Raw genomic sequence first — 26,695 nt, forward strand, 5'->3', positions numbered from 1 at the left:
TGTATAAAGGAAGGGATTTGAAAAGAGAATGCTTTGTCATTTCCAATTCTTTGTTGCCAAAGAGGGTAAACATTCCTACAGATTCTGCTACAATTGTGTCCAAATATAAAAATCAGAAACTGCTAATGCCATTTGACATATATTTCAAAATATTTTTTGATCATATTTTGGTATTTAATTCCCTCTCCCTCTTTGGTCATCTTGGTGTGAGTATTTCATGGCTGTTTACCCTTGGATTGTTGGCAGATATAAAACTACAGAACTCTGGCCCTAGGGCAGGGTAGGGGTGGAACGGAAGTCTAGTCCATAGCTTTATGAAAATTTCAGCTCTTACAACTTAGGAAAACTGCTTGAACCAGCCCCATATGATTTCATATATTCATTTAACTTTTTTGTTTAGATATGGTAATTAACACAGCAAACATTAAACACTCCATAGTCTGTCTCCACCCGGTGGCAGACTTGAGTCCTCTCATATTACAATCCCTCCCAGTTTAAAAACGATCAAGAGGTATCACCAAAAACAAAACATACATGAAGTTGCAGGCACTTGCAGTGTGATGGGGTACTGGATTCGGAGACAGGAAGACCGAGGTTCAAATCCTGACTAAGACGATTGACTTTGTGATACTAGACAAGTGCTTTACCCTCTTGGAGCCTCAGTTTTCTCATCTGTAAAATGAAGAAATGGACTTTCTGTCTTCTAAGATCCCTCCCAACTGTACATCTATCATCCTATGAAAACCCAAAACATCACTATCATTTGGAAAAATATCGAATTTTATTATCATCTAGGCATTTAAACGCTGCTATGCTAATATAAATATCTCATCAAGGAGATAACTTTCTTTTCTTAACTATGACTCAAAATTATACAGAAATTCTCATTTAAAATTGCTAGTTGCATCCACTCCAGTTAAAGAGTTAGTAAAGTTTGTTGCACAAGTGAAGGAAGTTATTCGGACCGAAACGTGGAAACTAAACTGACGGTTTTCGTTATATTTCTTTTTTTTTTTTTTTTACTTTTTTTTTGAGGCAATCAGTACTCAGTGACTTGTCCTGGGTCACACAGCTAGTAAGTGTCTGAGGCTACATTAGAACTCAGGTCCTCTGGGGCAGCTCTGTGGTGCAGTGAATAGAGCACCTGCCCTGGAGTCAAGAGGACCTGAATTCAAATCCAGCCTCAGACACTTTAACATTTACTAGCTGTGTGACTCTGGGTAAGTCACTTAACTCCAATTATCCTGCCTCCCTTCCTCCAAAAAGCAAAAAAGTCAAAACAAAACAAAACAAAACAAAAAGAACTCAGGTCCTCCTGACTCCAGGGCCAGTGCTCTATCCATGGTACCATCTCAATGTCCCCATTATATTTCTTTTAAAAAGAAGTAATAGTGTTTTTAAAAAAATAAAATTTTATCCCAAGTTCAGATCATGTATGAATGCTAGAATATTATAAAATAAAGAAAAAAATTAAAATTGTCCATCTTTTGGCATTTTTTGGGAAATGTGTTTGGGCAATATGTGTTTGGGTCCTTGTTTTGAAGGGGGGACCTTCTAATATAGTTCTCCTTCAATATCATATCAGAGCTGGAAAGTAACTCTTTATTCTGGAAGACTACATAGTCCCTACAAAGGCTTCATGATTAATCTGTTCATTCTAGAAAGCAATTTGGAACCCTTCCCCAAAAGTCACTAAACCCTGCACACCCATTGACTCAACAATATGACTCCTAGGCCTAAATTCCCAAAGGGATCAAAGAAAGAGGGAAAGGACCAATACATACAAAAATATCTATAGCAGCTCTTTTTATGATGTCAAGAAAACTGGAGACTAAAGAGGCCTGTTTGTCAAATGCTCAAGACTAGGCTAGCACATCTTTTTTTTTTTTTAAAGAAATCAGGGTTAAGTAACTTGCTCAAGGTTACAGGGCCAGTTATTTCTGGGTGTGGTGCTAAGTATCTGAGCCCGGATTTGATCCCCAGGTCATCCCAACACTGGAGCTGGTGCCTTACTCGCTGAGCCACCTGGCTGCCCATAGGCTAGCACATCTTTAAGAAATGAAGAATGGCATAATTTCAAAGAAACCTGAGAAGGCTTGTAGATACAAATGCAGAGTAAAGCAGGAAGAAAAAGGAAAACCATCTGTATAGTAACAACAATATTCCAAAGACAAATAACTTTAGAAGACTTAAGAACTCTGATCAATGCAATGACCAATCATGATTCTAGAGGGCCAATAATATCTGATGAATTCAGGCTGCAGAATAAAATTTATTTTTTTGGACATGGCCAATATGAAAATTTGTTTTGCTTGACTATATTACAAGAGTGTTTATTTCTTTAAAAAAAATTTTTTTTCAGTACAGAGGGGAGGTAAAAGGGAGAAAAAATTGATTTTTGTTATTTAAAGAGAAATAAAATTTAATCGTATAAAAGGCCAGATTAGGTCATTACAGAAAGGCCGCCAGGTAAAGAGTTTTCTTGGCCCAGAGCAACTCATTAAATCATCTACCAAAGCATAGAAGGGTGGAGATCTGGGTCTGTGGTGGGAAGAGCTGACAAAATCATGGCTCATTGGAAACTCTTAAGAGATGTTAGACTGCAGGTAGGTACAGGGATTGTCAGAGATAGCCCTTAGCCTAGAAGGGTAGAGTGCACAGAATAGATACTCAAATCAGTGTTGCTGACTAAAAGATCGCCCTGATTTTTTCCCATCCCCTAATAGGGTCAGCCCAGGAACCCTGGAGCAGAAAACAAATAGTGGAGAACAAAAGCCAAAGTATGTTGCTCAACCCACCCACCTTTCCAGGGATTTGAGGCTGGCTGGTATCTCATCACAGAAGCACTAGGTGGTTTTTATAAAAAGGGCTTTCCAGACTTCCAGGGGAGCCTATCACAGCCCCATTTCTTAGCAACTCTCCTGAGACAGAATGAGAAGAGAGGACAACCCAAGCACAAAAAAAGCCATGCCTACTCACCGAGGTCACTGCTGAAGTTTGTTGTGGCAACCACCCTGGGAGGGCCACAGAGGCTCAAGGGCCACCTCTCCTCAGGTAGTTTCCTGGTGGAAGTAAGACAACTGGAGCTGCTCAAGAGACCGCTACTGTCACCAGGACACTAAGAATGAGTCCAATTCTGGGCAGGAAAAAAGAAAGAGCATCTCAGACATAAAATTTAAAAAGGACAAAATAATTCTGCTTCTAGGGGAGGGTGTGTGTGTGACTTTTCATTAGGGTGTGTTCCCAGGGAATTTTATTTTATTTTTAAGATGAACATCTACTGAATTCTTAATCATAAAGTAACATTCTTATCCATTTAATTAAAAAATTAAAATGATGAAACTTTAAAAACTTAATAACTAAACTTCACTTTATTATGTAAACCTTAAAAAAGACAAAAAATACCCATTTTTTTTTGAGATATTAGGGTATTCCTGAGCATACCAGGTGTGCCCTATATACCTGCCTGTGACGATGCTTCAAATGAAGACATGCACAAAAGGGCTTTGGGAACTATAATTTGAAACCTCAATGCCAGCATTTAACATTATTATCCTCATATATGGCATAGTCATGTAGTGGGTAGAGTGACAGCCTTTGAGTCAGATTTGACTTCAAGGCCTTCCTCTGACATATACCATGTGAACTGGACAGATCACTTACCCTTTCAATGTACCCAGGCAACTTTCTAAGTTATAAGGCTATAAACAGGCCAAAAATAAGGGCTAAGGTGGAAAAAGTCATGTGATACAGGACAAAGAACATGGGGCTTGGGAGAATTGGGCTGTCCAAATCCAGAAAAAGAACTATGGAGTCCGAATGCAGATTGAAGTATACTATTTGCCTCTTTTTTTGTTTTGTTTCTTCTTTCTCATGGTTTCTCCCATTGGTCCTCATTCTTCTTTACAACATGATTATTGTGAAAATAGGTTTAATATGAAGGTATATGTAGAGCCTATAACAGATTTCATGCCCTCTTGGGGAAGAAGGAAGGGAGGGAGAGGGAAAGGGAGAAAATTTAGAACTCAAAATCTTATAGAAGTAAATGTTGAAAACTAAAAATAAATAATTTTTAAAAATAATTGGACTCAAATGCTGGTTCTGCCATTTTGTTGTTGAGTCATGTCTGACTCTTTGTTACTCCCTTACTGCCTATGTATAATGTATAAAATAGAGATAGGGCAGTTAGATGGCACCATGGCCTTGGAGTCAAGAAGACAGACATCTTCAAATCTGGCCTCTGACAGACCCTGGGCAAGTCACTTACTCTTGTTTGCCTCAGTTTCCTCATCTGTAAAATGAGCTGGATTGGGTCACCAAGATGGGGACCAAGATGGGTCCGACATAAAACAATTGTACAAAATAAAAAAAAAACAATTGTACAAAAATAAAATAGAAATCAGACTAGACTTGTGATTTCACTGACATGAGGAAATCCTTGATAAGAGAATGGAGGCTAACACCTTCCAAGCAATTTATTGTCTGTGGCCTTGAACAGTGGTAACAAACTCAGACAGAAGTAATACTTGCATATTGGCTTAGAAAACTATAAGTTAGCATTATCTATATTATACTGTATTTTTCTTTATTTCTGTTAAACATTTCCTAATGACAATTTTATTTGGTTTGGGGCTGAGTTTGCTATCTCTGGCCTAGTACATGGAAAGGAAAAGTGACCTGATTCACCCAGCCAATGTAAGGCAGAGATGGGACTGGAACCCACAGCTGCCTCTTTCTGAGGCCATTCCTCTATTAACTATAGCACATGGCCTCTCTAGCTCTAGAAGATGAATAAGTACTACTTATTGACCTACTCTGTCATGTCACTTTGTGAGATGAGCACTGTAATCTGTAAAGCACTAGGAAACTGAGCTACCTTTCCAAACTTTAAATAGGAATGGAGGAGAGGGAATAAAACTTTAATTTTTATAATGAATGAGTTATTATAGAGAGGATAAAAACTGAAGATTTTCATCTTCACAGTGAGCAGAGAAAGTGACTAGAAGAGACTAAAAGGCCATTGGGGAGAACCTCCTTATTTTACAGGTGAGAAAAGTGAGACTGAGGGATATCCCCTGACTCCCAAGTCAGTGTTCTCTCTACCACACCATAAAAAATAAACTTTTCCCAAGGGGGCTGAGAGTTCTACAGGAGGGGGAAAAGGCTGTAAAAAAATTGGGAAGGTTAAATGAAGCAGCTTGTTGGGGGTGGACAAGAGGGCCTTTGTAGGGCTCTGTGATTATTAATCTTGCAGTTGGATACAGTAGACTGGAGAAAAGTGGGGAAGAGGTGACAGGAAGCCAGGCCCAGTAAGAAACATCTCGTTGGGAATAGAGATTGGGAGACAGAGGGGCAAAATACACACTATTTGGAAGAACAGAGGCCTCAGCAATACCTAAAACCAAATGCAAACACTCCAGGAGATCAGAGAGATATTCCCGAGAGAGAGAGGCAATTGAAATAAGGCATAACTTCGTCTCCTTCCCCCACTGAGCTTACTCTTTCCCAAGGGCAAAAGCAAGGCCTTTGCCAGGGATCCATGATTCCTAATCAATTTCATATGGTCCTGCCAGCGAGAGGGGATGAATTAAGTAGAGCTGCAAACTCAACTGGTCCTAGGCAAAGGGCCAGCATGCATTGCCTCAGGGGGAACTTGGTTTGGCCCTAGGTTCCCTCCTTTAGAATATACTCAGAGCAGACCTGAAAATCATCCCCAATGAAAAAAAATAAAATGCTGTTTTGGGTTAGTTTTTATTTTTGTTTTGTTTTTACAGGGGGAAAGTAAGAGATATTTGACAGTAATATAATTTCAATCTCTAATAATTGATCCTTAAGGGGCAGCTAGATGGGGCAGTGGATAGAGGGCTGGGCCTGGAGTCAGGCAGACCTGAGTTCAAATGTGGCTTCAGACACTGTGTGACCCTGGGCAAGTCACTTAACCCTGTTAACCCTGCCTCAGTTTCCTCATCTGTAAAATGAGCTAGAGAAGGACATGGCAAACTACTCCAATATCTTTGTCAAGAAAATGCCAAATGGGGTCACAAAAGAGTCAGATATAACCAAACAACTAATTGTTCAACAAAACTGATCATCAAAAGTCCTGATTAATGGTACATAGATTTATGCCGTACATTAGAGTAGATAGTACAAGAAGCAAAGACAAAGACCTTATCCGCAGGAAGCTCCCAGCCTCACAAAGAATATATAATCCCTGAAAGAACACTCTCAGCCTAATGAAAGAAGCAGGCCAGACAGGAGGAAATGAGTGTGTCATTGTCATAAGCTTGTCATTGTCAACAGTCTGATTATGAGCACCTAAGTCTATTTTTTTTTGTCTATTCTGACAAATAGTTACAAAATCAGGTAAATAGTTAGGGACCAAAGAGGCCATCTAATCTAACCTGTCCATTTTACTAATGAGGAAACCAAACTAAAGCTCAGAAAAGAAAAATAACTTACCAAAGGTCACACATCTGGTAAAGAGCAAAACAAAAATAAGAATCCATTCTGGCTCTTTGCACATAGGATGCATTAATTCATGATGCAAAATGGTTTCTTTATTTTAAAGACATCTACAGTCTTCATTTGGGCTCACTGACATCAAAATGGTAGTTGTTGACATCGGAAAAGTGAAAAATAATGTTCCCATTTATCCCTGTTCATACTGGAGAGGGCGTATCAACAACTTTCTTGTACCTACATTGGGATGGAGAACTATGATTTCAATGGTGTAAGGAGCCCCCCTCCCAATACATGCCAGCACTGTCTCTGAAACTGCCAAGTCTTAGTGAGTTAGCTGTCTAGAGAAGGGCTACTTCCCACTCGACCCCTTCATCGATTCTTAAACAGCTTAAGAGGTGCTGGTGTAGAGCCCAGAGAGGTTCTCTGAGGGATTATGTGACTAGCTCAGGGTCACACAACCATTATGTATCAGAAGTAGAACTCAATGGTAAGAGATAGAGAAGTTGTGATTCATGCACAAGCACAGCAAATAAACACAATTCAGCAGATGCATTGTAAAATTCACTTGAGGGATTAACCTCATAGCACTTGCTGAGATGATCTGTGACATGTTTATTAGGTCCCAGTTATTTAAATCCCTTGGGTAATGAGAAGCTTATCTCCAGCTCTGTTCTTTTCTCAGTAAGTATCATTCTGATGATGAAATGAATGAAATAAATACTTTTCTTGGAATACTGTATGGGATTTTTCTAAAAGAAGCAAACAAAATGCTGCATGTATTATATTAGCATCATAAGGGGTGAAAATAGATTGCAATATCTTAAAAATAATCAGTTCATAGTTCAGATTTTTCTAAAAAATTTAACAGTTTTATTATCTTCATTATAAAGGATTTGACTGATCTTTCCATTTTAAAATTTAACCTTTTAAAATTAATTTTTGTGATGGTATTATTTCAGGAAGTTAATAATTACAGAGTATTTAGAATTATTTAGTGGTTGATTTAAATTTGATAGAATTTTGATTGCAACCATTTTTTTTCATATTTATGGAAATAAGATAAAAAGTGATCTCTAAAGTCACAGGTTCACTTGAATTGTCTGTGATTTATAGATTGTTCAACAATGTAATTTATGTGTCTTTACTCAATAGATTTGAAATAGTACATTTCTGATTGAATGTCATAATGTAATATTGAGTAATAAATAAAAACATTAACCAATGGAAAAAAAAGTAGAACTCGAACCCATGTCTTTTTTCCTATATTCAAGTCCAGCTCACCCTCCACTACCATGCTGCCTCAGTTATGATGTATTCTGGCCCCTGTCTCTGACACCTTCATGACCTCAGGTGGATCACTGATCCTGTAGGAAATTCTCTAACACAAAATTTCAGAGATGTCTGCAGTTGGGTAGGACTGTTTGTTTATCTAGGATCTCCCTTTATCAATGAAATCACAGGTCCAGTACCAATCCCCATCCCTATTCCAATCCCAGACTGAACATATACAGAAGAGTTAGGGAGAACTGAATGATAGTAAATCTTACTGCTGATCATTGAGGGTTTGGAGATGGGAGATATACACATGTGCTTCTTTCTTCCTTTAGCTCCATAATCGGGTGGCCTCAATTAGGAAAAATTTCTCAGAGGAGATGAATTCAGGAAGCATTTTTCAAAAAGGAAGGGACATTGAGTGGCAGGAAGGAAGTAATGACTAAAAAGAGAAGAGACTATAGGATTTTAACAAAACTAACTCTCCATCACTTTTACTTTTGACATGGAGTTCCTTTTACAAGAAGTCCCACAGACCTGACATTCGTGCCATCTACTGAACTCCTGTAAAGTCAGTTCAGGTGCCACCTCCTCTATGAGGACTTCCTCTTCATTCCCCTAGCTGAAAGTAGTCTGAAGACAAACTTCAGAGGATCACAGATCTACAATGGTTGGCAAATTACTTGGAACAAGCAACAATTTTTATGTGGTTTTGTTGGATAACAATGATGTTGGACCTTGGCTCTAGGAACACAAATGAATTCTCAGTCATTTGATTCTCTTATTTTTCATTTTGTGGTTTTAAATTTCTAAGTCTTAAAGAGCACATTTCAATTACTATTAGAGATATTGAAGTGGCTGTTGGTGTGGGGAAGTGTTTCACAGATCATTTGAGCCCATAACGGAACAGGATCAGTTTCACAGAAGCAAAGGGAAAGTGTGGTAAAAAAATGAAAAACTATAGCAAGAACTAACAAACTATTATTTGCAAAAAAAAAAAAAAGTCTAAATAGTCTTCAGAAAACAATGGTCTTTCAAGGGACCTTGTGGATGAAGGGGTTGTTAATGATTCTTCTATAGTGTGGCATAGGATTCTTGAAGTTAGAAGAAAAGTAAGAAGACCAGTTTGACACCCAGGATGATGAACTATGATAAATATATTGACATTACTAAAGGTAGAACTACATCAGAATTACAGAAATTCCCAAAAGGAGATGAAATACCACATCATGAGCTTGTACCATAGCACAAAAAACTAAGAAACATATCCAAGAAAATATTTGTTTTATTTGGTCTTTGTTAAGTTCAGAATAAGAAAAAATTAAGGGGGGGGGAACTGTATAGAAAAGATGTAGATAAAAATGCTTCAATGGTCTGGGAATTCAAGTTACTAAAACCCCCATAGAAAACCTATAATAGAAGGTATTATAATATGTAATATAAATATAAGGTATAATAGAAGGTAGACTTGGAAAAATGGAGTGCTCAGCAAAAATATACTTAATATCCAGTGTGATAAAATGTAGTCTCATGAGGAAGAATAAAAGAATTTGTGTCAAAATCTTGTAAGCTCAATGCCAAATCATATAAAATAAGGAACCAGCACAAAGGAACATATTAAACATAGAAAAGTTTTTTAAAGATATAAAAAGTTCTAGTTTATTATGTCAATAAATTGAATTATCTTACTGTCCCAGTTAATTTGCATATCACTGTACAGTTAGAAAAAAAACTCAAAAGGTATTTTGTCTAATTCCTTCATTTTACATATGAGGAAACCAAGTCCCAGAGGATTAACTGACTTGTCTCAAGTCACATCGTGTCTGAGGCGAGATTTGAAGCCCGATCTTCTGACTGTTAATTAAGTATACTCTCCACTGAACTATCCCGCCTTCTTTCTGAAATTTTCTTAGAGCACTTTGTCTGGGCCTCTTCTTTGCCTCTGTCATTTTCTACCTTGTGAGAGTACCAACACCTAACTAACATCCCTGCCACTTTGGGTGGCTAGACTAGTTTCTCCCTAAAAAGCAAGACCACTAACCTAGAGCATGAAAACAGGCCACAAAGCATCAGTCAATGCTCCTCGTACTTGACATATGTCCCACTGCTGTGGAAATCAACTCACCCTTCTTATCCAACACACCATTCTCACTGGATATGTTTCCGTAACAGAACAAGGGGCAGCTGTACCTACCTGAATCAGGGCTATTGAACATCCTTTCACGATATCGTTTAGCAACCTTCTTTTTGAAAAGTGTTAGATGGTCTAGTATTTAACTTCATTCCAATCTTGAGCCTGAACCACTTGAATCAGTCAATAAGCATTTTTTAAGCACCTACTATGTGTCACGGGCATTGTGCTAAGTGCTAGGGATGTAAAGAAAGCAAAAGACAAGGAGCTGCCCTTCAGGAGGTTACAGTCTGTGGGGGAGACGGTGAGCGGATACGTGTGTAGCAACAAACTATGAGCAGGATAGACAGGGAACGAGGAACAGAGAGAAGGTACCAGAACGAAGAGGGGTTGGAACAGGATCCCTGCAGAAGGCCGCATTTTAGCTGAGATTTGACAGGGAAGTCAGGAGGTGGAGATGAGGAGGGAGAACACTCCAGGCATGAAGGAAAGCCAGTGAAAATGCCTGGCATTGGGAGATGAGTTGTTTGAGGAACAGTGACAAGGCCAGTGTCACTGTATCAAAGACTAAGTGTCAGGGGGAGGCAGGGTCAAAAGACTGGAAAGGTGTTGGTGGGGTAGGTTATAAAGAACTTTGAACATCAGAGGATTTTATATTTGATCTTGGAGGAGCCATGTAGTTTACTCAGGATGGGGGTAAGTAACATGGCTGAACTTGAGGAAAATCCTTTTGGTGGCTGGAGGATGACCTGGAAGGCAGAGAGAGTTGTGGCATCCAGGCCAACTTGACTAATGTGAAAATAGCAGAATTAATATTACCTCTGATTCCTACTGTATTGATTTTGCAATGTAACTGATTTTATGCTGTATTGATTTTTATAATTGAGCATCTGCCTGAACTCACCTTACTCAGCAATGCAGTTTCTCCTCTGAGTTAATCATCAACAACAAGAAGCCTAAAGGCATCATTAAAAAGAAAAGCTGTTATCACTCATGCCATTAGCCCCTGGGACATTTGCCTGTTGTCTATAGGTCTCAGCCACATTAACCTTGCACCATCTCCCAAAAGATATGCCTGTTCCTGCCTATGCTTGTGCATTTAGGGGAGATCTGATCTCCAAGGGTACAGTAACTCTGGTAGGACCCATCTCCTAGCAGAGAGTAGGAGAGGCAGATATGCCCCATAAAACAATGAACATTCCTTAATTGTCAGAGGGGGGCATGGTTAGCTTCACCTGAACACCAGCCCACTTTTCTTAGCCAAAATAGCCAATTGTAAAGTTCCACTTCTACTTAGACCCCTTCTTTCCTTCTCATTGGAGTTGCTGGCTTTATTGGGGATGCCAGTCTGACCTGCTTTGCTAAAAGCAATGTAAGCCACTATGAATGATTACTTGAAGTCTGTACCTCAGCCTGCCTTTATTAAATTTACTCATGACACTAGTCTGAAACAGGCCTGACCCAAGATCTATCTCATATGCCTCATACAAGGCAACAAAAAAGTTTATGTCTGTAGTGATCAATACAGGCACGTAGTAGGTCCTCAATAACTGTTTGTTGAATTCATTGAATAAATGTTTGCTGCTATGATGGAGCTTTCAACTTTGAATGAGGCAGGGCAGTCAGTAGGAAATGCGGGGACGGGTGTCCAGGGTGCATGGGCTTGTGCAGAGTCTGTGAAAAGGTAGGTAAAAATCCTAGTGAGTTTGGGACATTGGACTAAGTTCCATGAAGCTAGACAGTGAGTCTTCACTGAGGAATTTATGAACCCATGCTCTGTGCAGTCCCTATGCTCAGGTGCAGTTCTGTTTATTGGAAAGGTCTGAAGCATAAATCAAGGTACATGAAATGAAGAATGACGTTGAACTTTGGCAACAGGTTGAGTGAAACTAACTCTGAACCATTTGTCCCCACAAAGGTAGGTAGCATTCAACACATTCAGTGCTTCTTTCCTATCTCCTGAATTTAAGCCCAACTTGGGATAAGTCCAGGAGGCTGCTCATTGAAAAGAACAATTAATACCTACAGGAGTTCCCAAAGAAATGGTTTTTTTTTTTTTGCTTTTTTGGAGGGCAATTGGGGTTAAGTGAGGCACATGGCTAGTAAGTGTGTCAAGCCTCTGGGGTCACATTTGAACTCAGGTCCTCCTGACTCCGGGGCCAGGGCCAGTGCTCTATTCACTGCGCCATCTAGCCACCCTAGGAATGCATTTCTAACAATGGAATCTTAGCAGATCCTTTTTGAAGGGTTAGGGCTTAGAGATGAATTTTCCTAGCACTCCTCAAGGTAAGCCATATGGTAAATACTTAGTATTCTGGAACTAAAACCTGGAAATCTTAGGTTCTTTCCTACCACCCTGCAAGAGACCAGCATCAAGAGGGAAAAAACTTACATAGGTGATCATTGAGGCTGCTCCCCTTCTCTCTCTGAATCGTTACCCAATGCCCTCTGACTTCTCTCTGGCTTCCCATCTGTACCTATTGCAGTATCCTACCCAGGCTGGACAAGGCCTTGTGCTCCAAAATTATCCTCATTTCCCCCTTAACTCCCCTAACCCACTAAAGCAATTGCATTCTTTCTTTTTTAAAATTATTTATTTATTTTTAGTTTACAAAATTCAGCTCTACAAGTTTTAAATTTTCTCCCCCTCCCTTCCATCCCTCCTCCCCAAGATGGCATGCAAAAAAAAATAGGCTCTACATATATATTCATATTAAACATACTTTCACATTAGTTATGTTGTAAAGAAGAATTATAACTAATGGAATGAACCACAAGAAAGAACAAAGAAAACAAAACAAAAAAGAGGGAGAGTGCATAGTATGCTTTGATCTTCATTCAGACTCCATAATTCATTCTCTGGATGTACAAAGCATTTTCAATCATGAACCTTTTGGGGTTGTTTTAAAAGCTTGCATTGCGGAGAGGAGCCAAGTCTCTCAAAGTTAGTCATCACATAATGTGACTGTAATTGTATACAGTGTCCCCCTGGTTCTGCTCCCCTCACTCAGCATCAGTTCATATAAATCTTTCCAGGTTTTTCTGAAGTCCCTCTGCTCCTCATTTCTTATAGCACAATAGAATTCCATTACATTCATATACCACAGCTTGTTTAGCCATTGCCCCAATTGATGGGCATCCCCTCAGTTTCCACTTCTTTGGCACCACAAAAAGAGCTGCTATAAATATTTTTGCACACGTGGCCCTTTTCCCATTTGCATGATTTCTTTGGGATACAGTCCTAGAAGTGGTATTGCTGTGAGTCAAAGGGTATGAGCATTTTTATAACCCTTTGGGCATAGTTCTAAATTCAATCGCATTCTTTCAGGGCAACAAATTACTCCAGTTAGGAATGCTTATTTAAATCACTTCCCACTAATGTTCAAAAAGTGGCTTTCCTAAAAGAGTTAACTTTGCCATGAGTGTTGGCATTAAAAAAATTGCTAATAAAATTTTTTTTTGTAAAGGTGGAATTTTAGGGGATTTTTTTTGATGGAGGAGGACCTGGGAAAGGATCATCCTAGTATGGTAGATGCTCCCCTCCTTCCCCTTCCCTCTAGGTTCTTCCTCTGGGGTTGGCTTACTTACCTAACACACCCACAGCAAAAGATCAGGCTTCCCCCGAGGGACAGATGACTGCTACTACTGACTCTCTCAGGGTTAACTCCTGCCACGAACACTTTAGCTCATGAGTCTCTACAGGTTTGCTTCCCATGAACAAATTAGACAGTCCAGTCAGTTAACTCTTTAATATTTATTTAATTTTATTTTTTAAATTAATAAATTATAACATATAATATAAAATTAAAATAATAAAATTAATTTAATTAATAAATGTTTATTTAAAAGGATAAAAGACAAGAATAATGATTACACAACATTACCCCCATAAACCTGGGGTACACACTGTGTCCATTTATGCACACAGTGGCCGTGGGGAAGAATGGACACAGATTTTTAAAGTATTATGGCAGTGAAGTGTATGTATAAGGATCACATGTGTCCTGGGCAACTTACAACTCAACGTCTGTGGGCCTCAATGTCCTTTCTCCTCAAGAACATCTGGCACAAACCTTCCTCAATGGGCATGGCGTTGGTGTTGAAAAAGTGATTCTGTCAATAAACTGGGCAACTAACTCCATGGCTGAGCTACTTCTTGTCCAGGAGTTTTTTCATTTGTTTGTTTTGGATGGGACCTGTAATTTCATTGGTTCAGGTAACTCCCAATGGGAAAACTCTACAAATGCAGGTCAGCAATTATCCTGTAATCTAGAGTCCTTAGAGGGTTTTGTGGAGCACCAAGAAGTTAAGTGATTTGGGGGACAGTCAACATGTTCCAGATGCAGGTCTTGAACCCAGGCCTTCAGACTAAAAGACCAGCTCTTCGCTGTCATGGTGCCCCTCAAAAATCTCAGATATCATTACTATATTTATTATGTATAATACATTATATATTTATATTTAATATAATATATGTAATATTTATATTTATTATGGTATAGTTAATATATTATATTTCTTTTATATTTTATATTATATTTGTTATACTATTTAACTTTATTATATTTTATATTATTAATTTACATTTAGTTTATATTATATTTAATAATGTTATCTTTATAGATTATATTTAATAATTTTATATTTAATATTTATTGTATGCTATAGTTAATAATTTATATTATATTTATTAGGTACTCAAAGAATATTTGTTGACATGTCAGATTTAGAGTTAGAAGGAACCTGAAAGGTCATCTAGGCAGACTCTTTCATTGGACAGATGAAGAACAGAGACCAAGGGAAGTTAAGTGACTTGCTCAGGGTCACACAATTAGCAAGTCTCTGAGGCAGGATGGGTGTTTAGCTCTTCCTGCCTCCCAGCCCCCATTCTACCCATTATGCCATGTTGCCATTCCAATTACTCATATGGAATGAATTAAAATTCCCCTAACTTCTTTCTCTGTCATATTCAGCAAATGCCAAATTAGCTAAAACTTGAAAGATCAAATCTCAAGAAACAGAAGAATAGGAAAGGGGGCCTCTCACCTAACCACTTATTCTTTTTTTTTTTAAATCAAAGTAAAACCTGCCTTCTCTCCCTTTTACTTTCGCCTCAACCTAAAGAAAGAAAAAAAAAAAAAGACAGCACTACAAACACATAGAGTGAAGTAAAACAAATTCCCACATTGGTCATATCCAAAAAATCATTACTTCTTCAATCTACTCTGCATCTATTACCTCTTTGATAGAAGGTGGGTAGCATGTTCTCTCATGAGTCCCTTGGAATCAGATAATCACCTTCCTGTTCTAGTGCTGAGCACAGGAGCTGGCACATAGTAGGACTTAATAAATGCTTATGGGTTGATTGATTCTCTCCCCCCCCCCCCGGCAATAGGGGGTTAAGTGACTTGCCCAGGGCCACACAGTAAATGTCAAATATCTGAGGCCAGATTTGAACTCATGTCCTCCTAACTCCAAAGCCAGTGGTCTATCCATTTCACTGTCTGGCTGTATCCTGAGAAAAAGTAGGAGCCCCTAACTGGAAATCGACTCTGCATAAAAAGAGGGAAAAGAAGGAGGAAGAGGAGTCATTTTAGATACCATGCTAGAAAATCACTATCTATGTGACCTTAGGAAAGTCATATATCCTCTCTGGGTCTCAGTTTCCTCCTCTGTAAATTGAGGAGGTTAGACTGAAGGTTCTCTAAGGTACCTACCTTCCAGCTCTGAATCTATGATCCTAATGCTGGGGATACTGAGAAAGTGAAGCCAACATCACAACAAATGTACCCTGTGTTTACTGAGTGTCTCCAATGTGCTCAGCTCTCTGCTGGGTACAGGCTAAGGATAAGTACAGAAGGTATTCAGGGCTGCAGGCAAGAACAGTGTCCCCTGCCCCAGATATAGTTCATGGCCACCTTAAAGTGGAGGGAGGGAGACTATTCAGCTTCCCACTTTTTATCAATGTCTTTGGCTGATTGATTGATAGCTCTGCCAGTCAGAATTCTTTCTATTGCACTACAATCATCCCTCTAGGACAAATAGAGATGCTGGCTATCTCTTCCCTCTTCTCCCTCTTTTGCTCAATATGAGAAGGTTGCAGGAAGTTTTATTGGGACACCCAAGAAAGAGCAGAGGAAAAAGTGAATGGTGCTGAATCTTCAGTCGGCTATGCATGGAGCTTCTTAGTTGTTTTTCAGTTGTGTCCAACGCTCTGTGACCCCATTTGGTGTTTTCTTGGCGGAGACACTAGAGTAATTTGTTATTTCCCTTCTCCAGCTTATTTTACAGAGGAGGAACTGAAGCAAAAAGGGTTAAGTGACTTTGTACAAGGTCACACAACTTAAAAAGTAGCTGCAGCCTCATTTGAACTCAGGAAGATGAGTCTTCCTGATTCCAAGACCAGTGCTCTCTCTGTCCACTGCGAGACCTAGCTGCCTTTCTTAGTCACTACTATCTGGGTAATTGGAGCAAATGGTAAAATTTAAAAAAGATTTTTGTTATAGTTTTTACCTTGCCTATAGTTTCCCTAAAATCTCCCTGTTTCCCCTCTCTGACAGAGCCATCCTTATGTAGGTAGGACTCAATTTAGCATAAATAATGAATTTCCCGAAATGGATATATTATTTGAATTTGCACTGCCTAGTCCCATTGGTTTAGGACCAGTCATCATCTTTTATGTAATTATAATTTTAAAAATTATGAAATTCAATACATGTAACTACTTTGAATTCAGAATTTTTTTAAAAAAGGAAAATTTTCAGCAAAACAATAAAGAAAAAAAAAAACATCTGAAGGTGTATGTAACGTTCCATGCCCAGAGACAAAACTTGGATATTAACCCAATGTCCCTAAAACTGAGCAATTTCCAATAAGTACCTCAGTTTTGTGATAGACCCAAGGTAAAAGACTTTGCCCCTGACCTTGAGTTGTTTATGATCAAACTAGGGTAGTTTATGATCAAACAAACATCATCAATAAACATTTATAAAACACCTACTGTATACCCTGACAGTCCTTAAGAATGACAAGAAATATAAGCCAGGTTCCCCTTTCCTGCCTTTACTGCCAAGATACACATTACTCCCTTTTGCTCACACTGTGGTCCAAACCAAAGTTTGTTCCAAAGAAGTTCCAAAAAGAGGAACTTCTTATTTTTCCTCATGCTCCATCTCCCACTTCCATGTCTTTGCACTAACTATATGTTGAAGTATACATGTCTAATATGTGTAATATACATTTATAAATACATATATATATATATATGTATCTCAGTTACCATGTATTTTCAATCCTCTTTCCACCACATCCCTCCCCATATCTCTTCTCTACTCACATAGCCACCAGCCTAGTTTGGGCCCTAGACTAGGATTAGGAGGCAATACCTAATTGGTCTCCCTGCATCATTTACCCCTTCTCCAATATGTATTTGAGTCGGCTGACAAATTGATATTCCTAAAGCCCAAGTCTGACCATATCATCCCCCTGATGAAGAAACTCCAGTGAAAAAGAAAAAAATAGTGGGGTAGCTTGAGGAGGTAACAGGCTCCAGGAAAGGAGAGGTGGTGTGAGGGGAGAAGTTTGGTTACCACAGAGCTAAGAGCGAACCTGGGAAAAGAGGAGAGAAACCTCTTCCTCAGGGACATGTAGTTCCCAAGGATGGGAGAAGAAATACTGATATCTCAGGGATGAAATGGAAAAAGAACATACAGCCTCTGAGTACATACTGGAAAATACGCATGAAAAGGTCATGATCTAAGAAATCATGGTAAGAATGTTATACTCTCAGGTTTCTGCCTTGTAGACTCCCAGGTGGTAAATTTCTATGACTGAATTAACCAAAAAACCGTCTAGCAGGCAACCTCTGAAAGTTCTTTTATTAACCTCAGATGAACAATTCATCAAAATCTAATGATGAACTCATTGGAGGTGGTTCTACCATGGTCTTACTTATCTTGGTTTTTAAGCTCTCTGGGAGAAGGGAGGTGGCACAGTGGATACAGCACTGGGTCTAGATTCAAATTTGGCCTCAGACACTAACTGTGTGACTGGGCAAGTCACTTAATCCGGTTTGTCTCATTTCCTCATTTGTAAAATGATCTAGAGAAGGAAATGGCAAACCACTCCAGTATCTTTGCCAAGAAAACCCCAAATGGGGTCTCAAAGAGTCAGACACACCTGAACAACAAGAAGCCATTTTTGACCATCCTTAATGGTCCAGACATTGTGACCCACAACAAGGAGAAGAGAAGCAAAACCAGAGCCTGGGTAATAACTGTAACACACACCACATGCATGTATGTAAAATGCTTGAAAGCTACTAGATAAATGTCAATTATTGCTATTAGTCTCTGTTTATCTCTTTCATTCTCTTTAAACTGCCTGCCCTTTTCTTCCTCTATGGAATCATTAGCATTTGCATCATCAGAATTTTGTCCTGGCATCCATTTTAGATTGGCTTCCCCTGCAGAATTTTAACCCTGGTATCTTTTTGTTTTTTTCTCTGAAATCCTAGAAATCTGTTCTACTTGAATCTAGAGCAAACATTAGATGACGCCTGAGTTTTTCTTTCTTATCTATCATGAACACTAAGGTCTCTTCCTCTCAAGATTTCTGTCATTTATTTTCAGCAATCAATATTTCCTCATTTATTAGAATCAGGTCTAGAATAACTATTCCCTTCATTGCCTCCTATCCCTTGTGAGAAATGAAATTTAACAATCCAAGAGTATAATTATCTGCTAGCAATTTGGGAGAAGATGGATTTAGATCAACATTCTATATCATATAACAAGATAAGTTCAAATGGATGAAGAATCTGTATATTAAAAATCATACATTTCACTTTAGAGAAGACTATAAGGTTATAACTTTCAATTGTGGATAGCAGAAGAATTCACAAGTAGGATATAGGAGGCTATGAACAACAAAAAATTCAATTATAAAAAAGTTTTTTAAAAAAACTTTTAGTTTTTTTTTAATCAGCTAATATAAGATGTAATGCAGTTAACATAAGAAAATAGATTGGGGAAAAGTCAAATACCTAACAACCAAAATTGATTGCACAGATCTATAAGAATACTAGCAAATAAATGAGGAATAAAAAGATATTGGCAGTTTTCAAAAAAAGAAACAAACTACCAATAACCATCTCAAAAACTGTTCAAGATCACTCATAAGCAGGGAAATGTAAATGAAAACAACTGTAAAGTATTGCCTCCTAACCATCAAATTGGCAAAGATAGGGAGGAAAACAATGTTGTAAGGGTTATAAAAAGACTTCATTGCTAGGTGAACTGTGAATTAGTCCAAGAATTCTAGAAACCAATTTGGAAGCAAGGAAATAAAGTTGCCAAATTGTTCATACAATTGATCAAGAAATTCCACTACTGACACAAGTTAGTGACATTAAGAAGCCATATTGTCGGGGCGGCCAGGTAGCACAACGAGTAAGAGCACCGGCTCCAGTGTTGCGAAGACCTGGAGATCGAATCCCGGGCTCAGACACTTAGCACCCACCCAGAAACACCTGGCCGTGTAACCTTGAGCAAGTTACTTAACCCCAATTGCTTAGGGGCGGCCAGGTGGCTCAGCGAGTAAGAGCACTGGCCCCAGAGCTGGGATGACCTGGAGATCGAATCCCGGGCTCAGATACTCAGCACCACACCCAGAAATAACTGGCCATGTAACCTTGAGCAAGTTACTTAACCCCGATTGCTTTAAAAAAAAAAAAAAACAAAAGAAGCCATATTGTGGTATGAGAAATGATGAAGGAGATAGGTTTAGAGAAACCAAGGAAGACATGTGTGAAGTGAGCTGAACCAGGAGAACAAGGGTACTACAATAATAACACTTTCAAAAAGAATAATTATGAAGGAATTAAGAATTACTCTGATTGATGCAATGACTAACCATGATTCCAAAGGACCAATCATGAAGCATATTAGCTACATCCTGACAGAGGTGACGGTCTCAAGAGGTTGAATGAGACACATTTGGTGACACGGTCAACTTGGTCTTGTTTTGGCTTCTTTATTACAAGGGATTTGCTTTTCTTCTTTTTTCCTCAATGAAAAGGGAGGAGGAGGAAGAGGAGTTTAGAAAAAAAAAATGTGATAATTCCAGAATAAAATTTAATTTAAAACACACACACAAAGAAGTCTTCCAAAGGGAGGCAGAGAATATAGGATGGAAGCAATCAGGTTTCAGATGTGAAAGCATAAGGGAATCCAGAATGTCAAGTAAATCTAGGCAAGGGCACAGCAATTAAAACACAACAGTGAACCTATCTCTAAGAAGGGACTGTCTGCCATAATAGGTCTTATAAGCTTTGCCCTAAAGAAGATGGGAACCAGTGATCATGTATGGGTGGTTCTGAGTCTGCAGATATGCAAAACATCCACAAACCCTAAAAGTACTAAATAAATGCTAGTTATGGTTATTATTGTTAGTATTATTGTTGTTGCTATGGCAGACTTAGAGCTGGCTGGAGGGTAAGACACCTGCAGCCAGAGGTGTGCTCTAGTCTTGGTGTGAGCAGTGGGCAGAACAGCCATAGATATAAAGGGAATTTGGATTAAAAGAAACCCCCAAAGGATCTCTGTCACAGGTTTGAATAAAGACCACTTCCTTTGCATTTGTAGACAATCCCCTCTGAAATCTACTACAATTCAGAAAGAAAAACAACACAAAAGCCCCCCAGGCAAGAGATGTGAAAGAGAAGAAGCTATTCAAAGACCCTAACCCTAGTCTCCTGTCCCAGACAATAGCTGGGATCTCTCCAAGAAAATTATAGCTCCCAAGGAATCCCTTGGACCTGGCATTCTCGGGCTTCTAAAGCTCTATTTGAACAAAGTCACTATGGAAACGAAGCTGGGATGCTTTGCTCTAAATGAGGGAATTTATCCCTTTAAAATATGCTTCTTGAGTCAGCAACAAAGGCATTCATTGAACCTCAACTAATCTCATATTCTCTTTGGAGATTTTTTTCTTCAAAAGGCTCTTCTCTTTCCCTGCATGAGCTACCTTTTTCTCTTTCTCATCCCCTAGGAATTGTCTCTACCAAGCCAGGCTAGTTATCCCTATACCTGGCCAGAGACAAAACCAGAAGTCTGTCTAGGCAGTTCTCCTCTTCAGGAGGGCAATAGGGCATGAGCCTGCTGGTTAAAAAGCAACAAGGGGAATCCAGGGAAGGAGAGGAGTAACCTGCCCTGTTTGTCCTTTTCCAGAGGTGAAGGAACAGTAAAAACCTGATCCTCTGGACACTAATCAATGCCTGATCTCATGGGGATGTACCCAGCCTGCTCCAAAGAAGCTCTGTTCTCTTGCCCAAGTCCTACATCCATCCGACTCATTCCCAGAGTGCAGCCCTGCCTCATCTAAATCCAACTCACACACAAGTCAAGGCATCACCCTGTGATGTCATGGGTCCTCTTAGAAAATGAAGGATGAACAACAGATGTAACTTTTTGAAGGTGTTACTCGGCTCTGGAAATATCAACAGCTCGCATTTCCAGGATATATTATGGTCACAAATGGCATTTAACATTTAATCTTCATAAAAACCCTGTGAAGTACTAGCATCATTATAGACAAAGAAACTTAGGCCTGAGTTCAGGAATTTTGCTTTGGTCACACCCTCAGTGAGGGGAGCAGACAATCCCCAAACTTAGATCTTTTTATTCCAAATCCAGTGCTCTCGGTGCTCCATCACCCTACTTTCTACCTTTCTTGCTTTTAAAGAGGTTTACCTTCTGAAAAGACTTGCCTGAACGGATGCTGAGTGAAGTGAGCAGAACCAGGCGAACATTGTCCACAGTAACAGCAACACTGTGTGATGGTCAGCTATGATAAACTTAACTTTCCTCAGCAATGCAATGATCTAAGACAACTCCAAAGGACTCATCTGTATCCAGAGAAAGAACTATGGAGTCTGAACGCAGATTGAAGCATACTATTTGCTCTCTTATTTTTATTGTTGTTTCTTCTTTCTCATGGTTTCTCCTCTTGCTTCTGATTCTTATTTACATGACTAATGTGAAAATATGTTTAATAGGAACGTGTAAGTAGAGCCTAATATTAGATTGCATGCCATCTTGGGGATAGGTGAGGAGATGGAGGGGGAAAAATTTAGAACTCAAAATCTTATAGAAGTGAATGTTGAAAACTAAAAATTAATTAATTAATTTTAAAAATAAAGAGGTTTACCTTAACAAGTAAATATTCTGTTATCATGAATAGTTGAAATAGCAGAGGTAGAGAAAAATTTCTAACCCCTGCTTTTCCTTCTCCTTTCAAAGTTCCCAAACTACACATTTTTAAACCACATCTAGGCATTGTGTGGGTGCTCATTTTTCAGAGTTCTTTAGTTCACTCTTTCTTTAGAAGAGTGAGAATTTCATCCTCTTCAATTGCTTTTATTAAGGGAGACAATATGGTATCCTAGAAAAGGAATGGGGAACAGGAAACCTGGGCTATAGTTCACAGTGTAGCACTCTGACAAGGTGTTCAACTTCAGACAAGTCAATTAACTTCTCTAGGCCTTAGTTTATCCATCTGCAAAGTAGGGTCATGCAACATGACTTTTCTGAAGATCTGGGCTAGCCCCTGCCAGAGAAGAAATTCCATGTAGAGGGAAGGGCTCTGAACTTGAGTCACAGGACCTGATTCTGAATCTTGATTCTGCCTCTTGTTAACTATATGACCTTGGGCAGGGCAATGGATAGAGCCCTGGGCCTGGAGTCAGGAAGACCTGAGTTCAAATTCTGCCTCCAGCACTTACTAGCTGCATGACCCTAAGCAAGTCTCTTAATCTCTGTTTACCTCACTTTCCTCATCTGTAAAATGAGGATATTATAGAATCTACCTGCCAGGTTATTGTGAGGATCAAAATAATTATAAAGTACTTTGTTCATGGCACATAATATATAAAATTTGCTTTTATTATTATTATTGTTATTATATAAAAGAAGATTTTGTTAGATCTATGATCCTTTCTGACTCTATAATCTATTATTCTATAGTAAATGTCCATGATTTTATAGTAAAAAAAAAAAAGACATGAGCCATTTATCCCCTGGGTACTGTATACAAATTCAGGTCTCATCTTCAAAGACACTATACACAAATGAGGGCCTGGGAAAGAGCATATCAATAGGAAATGACAAAATATTAAAGTAAGGCTTTAGAACAGGTCAAGAATATAGTATGTATCATGTACACATTAGAAGTGAGTATACTTTAGAAGCTGGGGTAGTGAGAGCATTTAGGGTGAAGGGTAGGAAGAATGTTTCCCAGTGAGAGGAAGACAGGGAAAGGGGAAATGACATTTTACACCAGGAAATGAAAGGGGAAAAGTCTCCATTTTAATTACCATTACCTATAATCCTATTGGTAAAAATTATTCAGTCGTGGAAATAATTCTCCACCTAAGCCTGAGACATAAGATACAGCTGTGCCAACAGCATGAAGTCCCATCCTGGAACAAGATCTGATATCCAAGCACAGCTTTGGTGAAAGGAGAAAATGTGCAGGATCCTCAGAACCAGTAACCATACTGTATATTTCCAATCTATCAAATTTTGAGAACAAAAATAAATAAAGAAAAATGGCCCATCCTCTGGGCATAATCTCCCTTCCTGTTTCACCCTACCTCCCACCCTCACCCTCACTTTTTTTCCTGCTTGAAAATAACAACCATTGTCATCAGCAGAAGCCCAGTATGCTTTGTCTTTGCAAGCAGTAGGCAAGAAGTTAAATTAAAGGAGTCACCCCTTGAAAACAAGAGTCCAGAGAAAAGAGAGTTGGTCAAACAGTCTTCTTTACTCTACATGGAATGTTGAAGCTGAAATGGAGCTTAAAGAGTTCATGACCCTTAAGAGTTTGACCCTCTCATTTCACAGGTAAAGAAACGGAGGTTTAGATGTGAAGCAGCTTCCCTAAAGTCACGGCAGGAGCAGACAACAATCTTGCAACTCAGGTCTTCAGATGCCAATGCTCTTCCAGTGTTCTTGCCCAAGCACGTCATGCCCTACTTTCTCCTCCTCTTCACCTCAGCTTAAAGGAATACTGTTATCAGCTCCCTCCCCTCTCAGAAAGCTAACAGAATAAGCTGGGCTGCAACTCCAGCAGCTGACTGGACCTTCTCCCCAAAGCAGTTTAAACCCCAAATCTAGATAATCCTAATGGTAAACATCATCCAGTCAGGGAAATAATTTCCCTCTTTAGTCAGAAGCCTAACAACATTATTGTGATTCTAGATCAAAGATTTGCAGCAGGGGTTCTTAACCTGGGGTACATGAACTTGTTTTCAATAACTTGTTTTGTACTCATTAATATTTTTTTAATCAATTGGGGTTAAGTAACTTGCTCAAGATTACATGGCCAGTTATTTTGTGTGGGTGCAGAGTATCTGAGGCCCAAACTGATCCCGGGTCTCCTGACACCAGGGCCACGCTCTTACTCATTGTGCCACCTGGCCGCCCCAATTTTTTTTTTTTAATATTTTGGCTATTTCAGTGCAACTGGCTTCCTTTGTAATCCTGTGTTTTATTTTATGTATTTAAAAACCTTATTCTGAGAAGTGTTCCAGAGGTTTCACCAAATTGCCCAAGGGGGCCATCACACAAAAAGTTTAAGAACACTTAGAGTCATCAAGTACAAACTCTACATTTTACAGAAGAAGAAACTGAAGTCTAAAGAGATCAAGCACTTATCCAAGGCCACAGAAGTAGTAAGTGACAGATATGTATTCAAACCTAGATCCATCCAGATTTCTCTCAAAAGCAACTTTTAAGAAATTGCTATAGGAAAGAACGCACTATGGGAGGAGAACCTAGATTCCCCATGAGTTTTGGCACTTTATTTTTCTTTTACCTGACATCTTAGCTGAAATGAAGGGATAGGAGAAGCATAGGAAGGGGCTAAAGGTCATCTAATCAAATCTCCCCGTCACAGATACATTTTTATAAACGAGGACATTAAGGTACAGAGAGGGTGACTGCCAATATCCCATAGATTCAAGTGAGAGCTTCAATTATCAATGGAGGCTATCGAGAGGGGAGGCTAACCAGGATTAAGACTCAATTCAATTGGACAAGCATGTATAAAGTGCATGGCACTGTGCTAGTCCCTCTTACCCCTTTTTTCTTCTAAGAGAAAAGATTTCCAAGCGAAAAACGGTGCAGTAGGAAGACATGAAGTGAAATCAAATATGGAAAAATATGCCAACTTCCAAAATGCCATAAATCCAGTCCAGAGCAGGACCTTGGTCATAGCTATCAGAAAGTTAAAGATGATCAGGAGTATTTAGAGGATATCTAGTCTGAGACCTTTATTTTGTGGTTAAGGAAGCTGAGGCTCAGATTTGCTCATGGCCACACAATTAAGTAAATGACAGTACCAGGATGTGAACCTGGGTCTTTAACTCCCAACTCCACTGGCTTTCCAATGTACCATGAATGCTCAGTACTCACTGCCTCAGCCTATTAGCCTTCCTAGAAACCTCAATCCTTCAGAATCTCAAAGCTTCCTCCCTCACTCTCCAGTTTTTTCCCCAATTTATTAAATTATTTATTTTAAGTTTTCAACATTCACTTCCATAAGTTTTAAATTTTTCTCCCTCCCTCCCCAAGATGGCATGCAGTCTGATATGGGCTCTACACATTCATTCCTATTAAACACATTTTCACATCAGTCATGTTGCATAGAAGAATTATAACAAATGGAAAAAACCATGAGAAAGAAAAGAAAACAAAGCAAAAAAAGAAAATAGTCTGCTTTGCTCTGCATTTCGATTCCATGGTTCGTTCTCTAGAAATAGCTGGCATTTTCCATCATGAGTCCTTTGGAACTGTTTTAGGTCCTTGCATTGCTGAGAAGGGCTAAGTCTTTCAAAGTCCTCAAACACTATGGCTGTTACTGTACAATGTTCTCCTGGTGACTCCCCAGTTTTTTTATACCTTATACATGTTAGGATTAATTCTGACTGGTATGTTTCATTTTTCGGATTTCCTCAGCAGTACACCATGAGTATACCCACCACTATTATTTGTGTATCTACTAGAAAACCTGAACACTGGGCTCAGCTCCATGCTGCTGACAAATTGGTATTCCTCAAGCTTAGGGATCACAATGTCACTCATCTATCTGCTCAAGAAGCCCAAGGGTTTTCTCTAGCCTCTAGAAGAAAATATTAACTCATCAGTTTGAGTTTTAAAGCACTTGCCCCAGACTCCCTTTCCAAGCTGGTCACATTCTGCCCCTATTTACTACTCTACATTCCTGCCATTCTGGTCTACTGTTGCCAAGGCTTGCAATGGACTTCCCCGTCCCCTCTACCTCATGGAACTCCTAGCCTTCCTCAAATCTCAACACAAATACTACCTCCTATGGGGAAGTCTATTTAAACCTCTCTCTCCTCCCAAGAGTAGTGCTCTTCCCCTAGGAATTATCTCTATATTATACAGATTTTATATTTAATTTCCTGTGTACTTGCTGTTTTCTCTAATAGAATGCAAGCACCGAGAGTGCAAGGATATTTGGTTTTCTGTCTTTATACATCCAGTGCCTGGCACATGTGGTTACTGATGTGATGAGGAAAACCTTCCTTTACAGGAAGGGTGTCCGCAGGGCTCCAGGTGAAATCTACAGATTCAATTTGAACCAAAGGCAGTTTGACCTCCCATTGTTGTTCTGTCATGTCCAGCTCTTTGTGACCCTGAGCAAGTCATTTTACCTCTGTTTTCTTTAATCTACTGGAGAAGGAAATGGCAAATTGCTTCAGTAACTTTGCCAAGAAAAGCCCAAATGGAATCATGAAGAGTTGGCCAC

The 26,695-nt window shown here is 39.1% G+C and overlaps 1 protein-coding gene across 1 annotated transcript in view; it reads right to left on the reverse strand.

Annotated features, from left to right (window-relative positions):
* Positions 1 to 26,695, reverse strand: part of MYLK (myosin light chain kinase) — a 449,378-nt gene that overhangs the window by 384,455 nt on the left and 38,228 nt on the right. The window contains exon 2 of the mRNA XM_069064950.1: positions 2,980 to 3,136. The gene's annotated coding sequence lies outside the window, so the exon portion shown is untranslated. The remainder of the gene's footprint in view (positions 1 to 2,979; positions 3,137 to 26,695) is intronic.

The sequence above is a fragment of the Petaurus breviceps genome, unplaced genomic scaffold (genome assembly GCF_028583685.1).
Source record: "Petaurus breviceps papuanus isolate PSGF00001 unplaced genomic scaffold, PetGlider_PUasm1.0 90654, whole genome shotgun sequence".
NCBI classification, from domain to species: Eukaryota; Metazoa; Chordata; class Mammalia; order Diprotodontia; family Petauridae; genus Petaurus; species Petaurus breviceps.